Source organism: Bos grunniens, chromosome 5 (assembly GCF_055505025.1).
Source record: "Bos grunniens cultivar Pamir isolate PY7600 chromosome 5, Bosgru_T2T1.0, whole genome shotgun sequence".
Taxonomy (NCBI): domain Eukaryota; kingdom Metazoa; phylum Chordata; class Mammalia; order Artiodactyla; family Bovidae; genus Bos; species Bos grunniens.
Genome location: NC_141169.1, coordinates 22,654,183 through 22,664,419, shown reverse-complemented (window position 1 = coordinate 22,664,419; position 10,237 = coordinate 22,654,183). Strand labels below are relative to the sequence as shown.

The window sequence follows — 10,237 nt, the reverse complement described above, 5'->3', positions numbered from 1 at the left end:
ATGCCCATTTACTCATTCAGTCATTTAATTCAGCATCTTTTATTGAGCAGAACCCATGCTTGTTGGGTATGGGGGTAGGGGTTGGGGAACTTAATAAATAAAACACAGTCTCTTCTTCCCTCTAAATGGCCCCAGTTCTAAGGGCATGTAAGAAATTAAAAGGAAATAATCAGCTGTCCCTGGGCAGGAGAAAAGGGTATGCCAGAGAAATCTTAGAGAAGGAAGTGCCTGACCAAGGTGTTTAAGAATGAAAGGGAGATTCACCTGGAAAATAGATCCAGTCTTCTCAGGCAAAGGCAATAGCTTGAACAAAGGCAAAATGGCCTGTGGGTCTATAGAAGTCTATGAATCAATAACGTGCCATTATAGTGTGAGATGGAAAGTGGTGGGATATCTGGTGATTTGGCGGCATCCAAATCATGCGGGGTCTTCAGTGTCCACACTTCTGTTCTAAGGAAAGACCTTGGCACAACTCCAACACATGACCATATAAACACACAACAGAAGAGAACAGAGGCTGTTCAAAGACACAGGTGAGTATTCATGAACTCTTGCTTTTATTATGTATATACCTTGGAGTCAGGGTTGTTTAAGATTCTACTTCTCAGAGAAGCTGGATATATTAGTATAGCAACTTACAACTTTTAGAAAATTAGTATATTTTTTCCTTAGCTGCAGGATATGTTTTTTTAAAAAATGAAAACCACTTCTTGCTTCGATTTGAAAATACCTTAATTTGAGAGACTGTTAGTCATGAAGGTGTTTCCATAGCAAACATGTGTGGGACATCCTAGCTGTGTTGGCAGTGGTTCAGGGGAACTTATCTTATTAAATTGGGACAAGGCCTGGCTTGATGGAGGATAAGGTCATGGCACTTTTCCCATAGCATGAGGCCTCCATTTAAGGGCAAGATAAAGGAAAGGCAAAGAGCAAGAAGAGAAAGTGCTGGAATGAAAACAAGTAACAAAAGGAAGATAAAAATGGAAATCCCAGTTCAATGTGAATAATAGGCATGCAAATGGTGCTGCTAAAATAGGAAGGAACATTACTTTTCAAAAAGGCAAAGCAAAGGAAAATTGTAGTAGCAGAAGCATTTTGCATGGTAAAATTGTACACTGTGTATGCCTCTCAGAAGAAAAGCCACCTACTCTAATTTTTCCCAGCACGATGCTGTGAATCTGGTGAGTCATTTTTTAAAGGTTTACTACAAAGCTCCAAAAATCTGCATATATATATTTTTTAAGCATTTGGATTAAATCTTTTTTTCCAGCAGCTGGCCACTAATGCTCCTATTTTATAGCCAAATTTTTCACGTGGGCTACAAAATAACATACTTTTCAAAAATTAGTAAGCTTATGGAATGATCTCTACAATTATTGTTAATTAAAAAAATCATGGTGCAAGAAGTGTTTATGGTATGCAGCTCTGAGAATAAGGTAGTCTGAATATAAATTTGCTTATATTAAAAAAAAGACTCAGGAAGAAGATACTTTGAGGGAGTGAGAGAGGAAATGAGGTCGGAGGGGACAGGGTTAAAAGGTAAATGTGTGAATATATTTTTGTTTCTGATTTAAATTTAAAAAACACACAAGCATTTTACATAACTGTAAAGCAAAGCTATTCTCAAGACAAAGCAATCTTTAAAAATTGAAAGCAAAATGGCACAAATGAACACGAGTCTCAAATTAATACCATAAACTCAGAGAGAAAGTACTTCAAGTGGCTAACTCATCTGTAGAAATACCCTAAGGGAGCAGGAGGGTGGGGGGAATGTCAAAAAAATTTTAAACTGCGTTTTCTAATTTTATTGTTGATGATAGTATTGTTACTGTTTTAGATTCTCTCTCTCCTTCTCTCCCTCCCTCTGTGTGTTAGTTGTTCAGTTGTGTCTGACTCTTTGTGACCCCATGGACGGCAGCCAACCAGGTTCCTCTGTCCATGGAATTTTCCAGCAAGGACACTGGAGTGGTTTGCCATTTCCTTCTTCAGGGGATCTTCCCGACTCAGGGATTGAACCCCAGTCTCTTGCACTGCAGACAGATTCTTTACCAACTGGGCTACCAGGGAATACTATGTGTATACTATGGAATAAAAAAATGAGAAATTATGTTGGTGTTGGGAATTAGATTTTTGGCACGGAAGAAGGTCGTTCAAATATAAGATCAAAGAGGTTAAGTAAAAACCCTGTGGGCTTGAATTTGTGTTGTAATTGTCAGTTGAAGTTGTGATGTATTTTAATACAAGAAAATGTAGATTCTCTATCTCTACTATCTTTTTTAGATGTGTAAGAGGTACTCACCTAGCTGCTGGTATAGGGGAGGACTTTGGGGGTCTGACTGCTCCTTATTTAGACTTTCTTTGAAGAGTCCTTTCTCTAGTTTTACCCTCTCATCCCTATCTTCAGAAATACTTGGAACCTTCAGTTCCTAAAGCATTCTGGGTTTCTTCTGCACAAATTGTCTTATTTCCTATTAGCATTCCTCTCTTCAGGCATAAAAATTAGCTTTATCTAATCTATCAAATATGTTACCACTTATTCAACTGTTTTCCTTTCCTCTCTTTGTTTCGCATACCTCATTTGCTATCATTTCCTCCTCAGTTCTTTGCTATTAGTATTATTGATTTAGAGTGTCAGTGTGTGCATGTATGCACTTAATTTCCTTTAAAGTTTTTAGAAGCATTTCAAAGGAAATAAAATAAATATGGGTATTTAATTCACTATGTTTAATCAGTAGATTTACCTTTAAATTTATTTATTTACTTATTTTTATTTTACTTTTCTGGCCATACCACGTGGCTGGTGGGATCCTAGTTCCCCAAGCAGGGACTGAAACTTGGCCCTTGGCAGTGAAAGCATAGAGTCCTAACCATTGGACTGCCAGTAAGTTTCCTAAATTCTTAAGAGATAGCTTTAAACATAATTAATTTTGGATAACAAATAGAGCTCATCAGCATTATATGCTCCCAGAAAACAAAATAAGAATGTTAATACTGTTTCATTTCCTTGTGTTTCATCACTTCCCAATTGCGGATCATTTGAAATTTTAGTACAATTTTTTTTTCTATTAAGCATAACAATTTAAGTTCAACAATACACTTTTAATTCTTTTGTTCTTTTTACCATGCTTTCTTATATCCCACATCTTTCCTTATCTCAGCTTCTTAGTTTCATTGGTATATAAGATTGAATAACTTGTTCACATTTTAGTAGAAATTGGCTCAGATTATGGAGCTCATCCCAGCGACTGTGGAGACAGAAGAAGACATCCTGCAAGGAGGACATGTGAATATCACTGGCTGCTTGTGACAATGAACTGCCCCAGCTCTCTGGTCTCAGAGCCCAGTCTTGTATTTTAGCCTGTGGGCAATCACTGCTCTGTCTAGCTCCATGTATTCAAGAGGTGGGGGGCTGGCTGACAAGCCTAGTTCCTTTGAATGCACTGCCCCAATTAATCACTGTGACAATTGCTCCCTGACCTCCTTCTGCCTGAAGTTCCCTGTAATCACTCTCATTCCACACTGCTTCTCTCCTGTGTGCTATTCTCTGGTCTTGTTTCCCTGAGAATTCAAACCTCTCTGCTCCGTATCTCTTACGATGATCTTCCTCTTTGGTGTTGACATTACTCTTTCTTGTTCTCCAGTGCTGTTATGAATATATTTCTTTGATCATATCACAGACAGAGTGGGAGAGAGTGTGTGTTCATTCCACTATTTTGTTCCTATTTCTGGATTACATACATAACATGTAATAATGCTGCTAACATATATATCGTATGCAACAATGTCCCTGCTAACCAGCTCCTCTACTCTTGCTGTGCTGTTTCAAAAAGAAATTTTAATTTTTTAATTTGTTCTTCCTTTCCTTTCGTCTTGTCTTTTTTTTTTTTTTCTTAGCTGTTTCTCCTTATTTTTGTTGAGTATAATTCAACATGATGGTAAAAGTCTGTCTTTTCAGCCAGCCACACATAAAAACCAAAAATAAAATCTTAACTCTGTTACTTATTTACTATGTGTACTCTGCCAAATGGCAAAGAAAGAATTTCCAGTATAGATTCCCCTACTGGTACTAAGAGCATCTGTAAAATCCCAGTCTTGTGAAAGAAAGCCAAAAACGTACAATGGAGGTAATGTTGTCCAAAACGGTTTTCTTTAAATGTACTTATCTTAAAAGGACTCTGTATGTTCCTTCAGCGAAATGGATACTTTCTCTTCCCACATGTTCAATTGGCAATCACCTTATTTTCTGGAACTGCATTGTCAACTTTTCTTGTTTGCTACTGGAATCATGCAAAGAATATTAATATTTTATCAGAGAGTTACTGTTTTCTATAAAAAACTATTATAAAGTTTTTATTAAGCTAAAAAATATATATTTCTGTGCTTTTTAAGGTAAATTGTTCTCATTAAGAGAAATTGTTCTCATTTATTGGTTCCAGTTATTGCTTTTGCCCTACAATTCTATCTCTGAAATTATAATGTAAAACCTTAGAATAGAAGTTAATTTATATTATTTCATCTAAGGCATTTTTGGCATGAGTATTAAGGTTAGTGATAATGTTATTATATTGTATGTGATAAATGGATACCAGGAAGTGTGGTTTACCTAAATTAATGCAATTCTCATAGAGCAAAGGAATGGTATTTTCCTTTCAAATTCTCCAAACATACTTGAAGTTCCAGTATTATTCATGTAAATTCAATAAAACTGATCAGTACACAAACAACAGTAGTTTGTAAAAAAAAAAAAAAATCTGTAGATATTTAATGCTTTTAACATCTTGAAATCTGTATTTTGAGAGTACAGTTTTACCAGCATCTTGAGATATATTTAACTTCTGAGTGTCACTTTATCATTTCTCTCTCTTTTTATTGGAATGTAATTGTTTTACAATGCTGTGTTAGTTTCTGCTGAACAACTATGAAACAGCGTAAGTATGCATATATCCCCTCCCTCTTGAGCCTCCCTTCCACCCACCCCATCCATACATCTGGGTCATCACAGAGTACAGAGCCTTTTTTCCCTAATACGTGTGATTCATGTGTACCTTTAGATTCTTACCTGAAGCCTCCTTTGCTTTCTGCTTTATTCTTATGCCAGTTCTCTCTGTTCCTGGGACATATGTTGAGTCTTATTTAGATTTTGGAGCAAATAATAAAAGTGAGAATTAAAAAGAACAGGCTATTCTGATGCTACAAGGAACTAACGAGGTAATTTATCCCACTCTTCATTGTTTCCATGAGAAAACTTAAGCCTAAAACAAAAAATGCTCGGTTAAATTTTCATGACAGGCTCACACTAATGAGAAAGGGTGTACACCCTTGGTGGGTAGATTAGGTTTTCTGGTATCTCTTACTCCTGTCCCTGCTTTTTGAGCAGATGATTCAAGTTAAGATGATGCCAAATTTCAGGAGATTTAAAAATGTCTTTAGCTCTAGAATGTGGATAATACATACTAAACTCCTACCTTGATTTTGAAGAAATCTACACTTAAATTTTGTGTTTTTGCATTGTCTTTTTTTCTTAATCATCTAAGCTTATGCTATTTGAATATGTAAAATAAATTAAGTTGCTAAGACAAATTCTGAATAACTACAGTATGGAAAGTACATGAATGTCACCTTGGGAAAAAATTTTGCTTGTCAAAGGCTGAGTATAATAATATAATATTTTGAGTCTTTGAAAAAGTTCCCGTCTGTTCCACATGAGCTTTTATGTGGAACTAACTAAACCATTTTCTGTATAAAATCAAACAAACCACACGCAGACAGCAAAGAATCTGGGGTAATTGACTGGACTTTGTCTGAAAGCTTCATTTAGGGATTGAATTAACAAAGAATACATATATATTTTTTTTTTTTCTGTTTGTTGTGTAATTCTAGTAGTGGAAAGCTAGATTACTATTTAGTTGATAGCTTTTGCCTTAAGCATATTCTTTTATTTCTCTCTCTGTGTGTGTGTATGTGTGTGTGTGTGTGTGTGTAAGAGGGAGAGAGAGAGAGGGGGATTTTAAAAGCAAACTCTGACCTGTTGGGTAATTAACACCCTTACAAAAAAATAAGGGGTTTATTGTAACTTGGTTTGGAGGAAAGAACCCTGAATGAGGAAACCCAAGTTTCACTTCCAGCTCTTACACACATATTTGTGTGATGTTGAGTAAGTCACTTGCTTTTTCTGGATCTTAGTTTCCTCATCTGTGAAACTATAAAGGGGGATAGGATTTACTTTCAAAACCTTTCCCCAACTTTAAAGTTTCATAATTCTCTGAAATAAAGTATTTGTACTTCACTGATCCTCACAAAATAAATAGATAACATTTAGTAGCCATAAATATCAGAATGATTTTTTACATCACTTTCTTCTTGGAAAGAAATACAGTACATGAGAAAATAGGCTTTCTTACTGGACAGGCTTAGACTTAAGAATAATTTTATCTACATCAACCCAGCAAGCTCTATCTTTTGGGGAGTTATTAGTAGCTTTTTGGTTATTATAGACAGAATTTCAATTATACCTTTTTTGAAAAAAATTTGCTCATTATATAATATATTTTTTAATTAATTATTTTCTTCAAGAGGAATATGATAGTTTGTTCAGTTCAGTTGCTGAGTCGTGTCTGACTCTTTAACCATCTCATCCTCTGTCATCCCCTTCTCCTCCTGCCTTCAATCTTTCCCCGAATCAGGGTCTTTTCAAATGAGTCAGCTCTTCACATCAGGTGGCCAAACTATTGATAGTTTGTACTCATATATATATTTCTGTGATTATTTGATTACCTGTCTTCATACTAGACTATATGGCCCAGGAGGGCAGATATATTTTTGTATAGTTAACAATTCAATCGTAGAGTTCCATGTAGTGCCTGGCATCTAGGGTGTGTTCAATGAAGGAAGAAGTATGGTTTTACAGGTCTGACCGAGATGGTTATCCTTGAATCCTCCAAGAACATTTCTGAAAGCAAGTACGAGACTCACCTTCCTTTCTGAGTTCTCTGGAATGTATTGTTGATTCTGGAAGCATTTTCTTAGGGTTTTTCTCTTTGGAGAGGCGAATAAAGATGGCGTTGATCTGGCCTGATAAATTTCCCACAGTTACTAGGTGTTAGACAGTTTGCTGCTGCTAAGTCGCTTCAGTTGTGTCCAACTCTGCGCCCCCATAGACGGCAGCCCACCAGGCTCCCGCGTCCCTGGGACTCTCCAGGCAAGAACACTGGAGTGGGTTGCCATTTCCTTCTCCAATGCATGAAAGTGAAAAGTGAAAGTGAAGTCGCTCAGTCCTGTCCAACTCTTAGTGGCCCCATGGACTGCAGCCCACCAGGCTCCTCCATCCATGGGATTTTCCAGGCAAGAGTACTGGAGTGGGGTGCCATTGCCTTCTCCGTTAAACAGTTTATCTATTTTTCCTGTGTCATCTGTGTAGAAAGGCTGCTTGTAAACCAGATGTGAACAGCCAATTGATGATGCCTCCTCCTCTACCTCCCCACAAACTTTTATGACTTTTGATATAGATGCTTAATTTCAGTTTGCTAAAGCACTTGACCACGCATTCTGACTCACCATCCTCCACAAGAATGAGGGATCAACACCAGCAAGCCAGAGAGATCTCACCAGAGCCAGAATAAAGGTAACAGATTCAGAACACACCCATCAATGATGCTGTGGCAAGAAGAGTCAGTGTGGTTAGAGCTTCACGTTGGTTATGATACCCAAGCAATGTCACAGCTCAGTGAGATCAGGGATTTTGATCATTAATATAATATTCTTTCATAAACCATGACTGATAGGTGGAGCTGGGTCCTATATGGAAATTGATGCAGTGGTGTTGGTTGAGGAATTTTGCAAGGATAAGGTTTAAGCAGATTTAAAAGAAAAATCCTCTCAATCTTGTTTCCTTTCTTCTTTCTTTATATCTCTTCTCCCCTCCCTCCTGTTTTCTCTTCCTTCCTTCCTCCTTCCCTCCCTCCCTTTCATTTCATAAACAGGCTGTATTCTACAGTGAAAGATCTTGGATTTTAGGGTGAAGCAGTTATTATTTAGCATCTTGACAATTCCATTTTCTATCAAGCCACTTTAACCTTTCTCGGGCTCTTTCCTCAAGTATTAAAAGGCAGATCATGAATGCTTACTTACATCATAAGGTTGTAGGGAAGCTTAAGTAATATAGCAACATCAGCTACTATTTATTAAACATCAAATATGTGCATTATCTAATTTAATACTCACAATAACTTTGCAAGTATAATGTCTGGTACATGGTAGGTGACATATAAGTAACAAGGTAATGGAAATATTGGGTGCTCTCTATACCATGTTTTTTTTGAATAAGTGCTTCCTTAATTGTCAGGTGTCATTTTTCATGCATTAGGCTGCACAGTTCCTGCCACCAAAGTGAAACTGATCATTCATTCCTTCAAAATATGTTCTTTGAGTATGTGCTACATACCAGGTATTGTGTGTGTTACTTGGGAGAAAACAGAGAACAAGGAGCAAGACACGATTCCTAACTTCAAAGGGCTTATAACTGAGGAGAGGTTATAGACAAATGAAGAGACCGTTATGACCAAATGTGTTAAGTCCATTGATAGCAGGAAATACAAAATGGATGTTTTAGAAGGAGGGATACCGTGATTCCAATTTGGTGGGTTTCAGTGAGAGTTCCTGGGAGGATATCATACCTACGCTGAGACTAGAGAGATGAGTAAAATACAGATTAGAGGTTGCAATGTGCGCTAAAGAACTCCATATTCCAAGGCACTAAGAGGCAAGCTCCAGGAGTTAGTGATGGACAGGGAAGCCCGGTGTGCTGCAGTCCAAAGAATCGGCATGACTGAACCACTGAACTGAACTGAAGAAGAGAGTCACTGAAAGCAGTGAAAGTCAAAGAAAGTCACTGAAAGGACCTGAGAAACTGAAAGCAGTTCCTTCTGGAATTTGAGGGGATCCATTGTGAGAGTAGGAAGTCAAGAAACACCTGCAGTAACAGGCAAATTTGGCCTTGGAATACGGAATGAAGCAGGGCAAAGACTAATAGAGTTTTGCCAAGAAAATGCACTGGTCATAACAAACACCCTCTTCCAACAACACAAGAGAAGACTCTACACATGGACATCACCAGATGGTCAACACTGAAATCAGATTGATTATATTCTTTGCAGCCAAAGATGGAGAAGCTCTATACAGTCAGCAAAAACAAGACCAGGAGCTGACTGTGGCTCGGATCATGAACTCCTTATTGCCAAATTCAGACTTAAATTGAAGAAAGTAGGGAAAACCACTAGACCATTCAGGTATGCCCTAAATCAAATCCCTTATGCTTATACAGTGGAAATGAGAAATAGATTTAAGGGCCTAGATCTGATATATAGAGTGCCTGATGAACTATGGAATGAGGTTCGTGACATTGTACAGGAGACAGGGATCAAGACCATCCCCATGGAAAAGAAATGCAAAAAAGCAAAATGGCTGTCTGGGGAGGCCTTACAAATAACTGTGAAAAGAAGAGAAGCGAAAAGCAAAGGAGAAAAGGAAAGATATAAACATCTGAATGCAGAGTTCCAAAGAATAGCAAGAAGAGATAAGAAAGCCTTCTTCAGCAATCAATGCAAAGAAATAGAGGAAAACAACAGAATGGGAAAGACTAGAGATCTCTTCAAGAAAATCAGAGATACCAAAGGAACATTTCATGCAAAGATGGGCTCAATAAAGGACAGAAATGGTATGGACCTAACAGAAGCAGAAGATATTAAGAAGAGATGGCAAGAATACACAGAAGAACTGTACAAAAAAGATCTTCATGACCCAGATAATCACGATGGTGTGATCACTGACCTAGAGCCAGACATCCTGGAATGTGAAGTCAAGTGGGCCTTAGAAAGCATCACTACAAACAAAGCTAGTGGAGGTGATGGCATTCCAGTTGAGCTACTCCAAATCCTGAAAGATGATGCTGTGAAAGTGCTGCACTCAATATGCCAGCAAATTTGGAAAACTCAGCAGTGGCCACAGGACTGGAAAAGGTCAGTTTTCATTCCAATCCCAAAGAAAGGCAATGCCAAAGAATGCTCAAACTACGGCACAATTGCACTCATCTCACACGCTAGTAAAGTAATGCTCAAAATTCTCCAAGCCAGGTTTCAGCAATATGTGAACCATGAACTTCCAGTTGTTCAAGCTGGTTTTAGAAAAGGCAGAGGAACCAGAAATCAAATTGCCAACATCCACTGGATCATGGAAAAAGCAA

The 10,237-nt window shown here is 37.6% G+C and overlaps 1 long non-coding RNA gene across 1 annotated transcript in view; it reads left to right on the top strand.

The window, feature by feature from the left end:
* The first annotated feature begins 966 nt into the window (after window positions 1-966).
* Window positions 967-10,237, top strand: part of LOC147371396 (uncharacterized) — a 43,191-nt gene continuing 33,920 nt past the window's right edge. The window contains exon 1 of the long non-coding RNA XR_015163541.1: window positions 967-1,181. This is a non-coding gene — a long non-coding RNA (uncharacterized LOC147371396). The remainder of the gene's footprint in view (window positions 1,182-10,237) is intronic.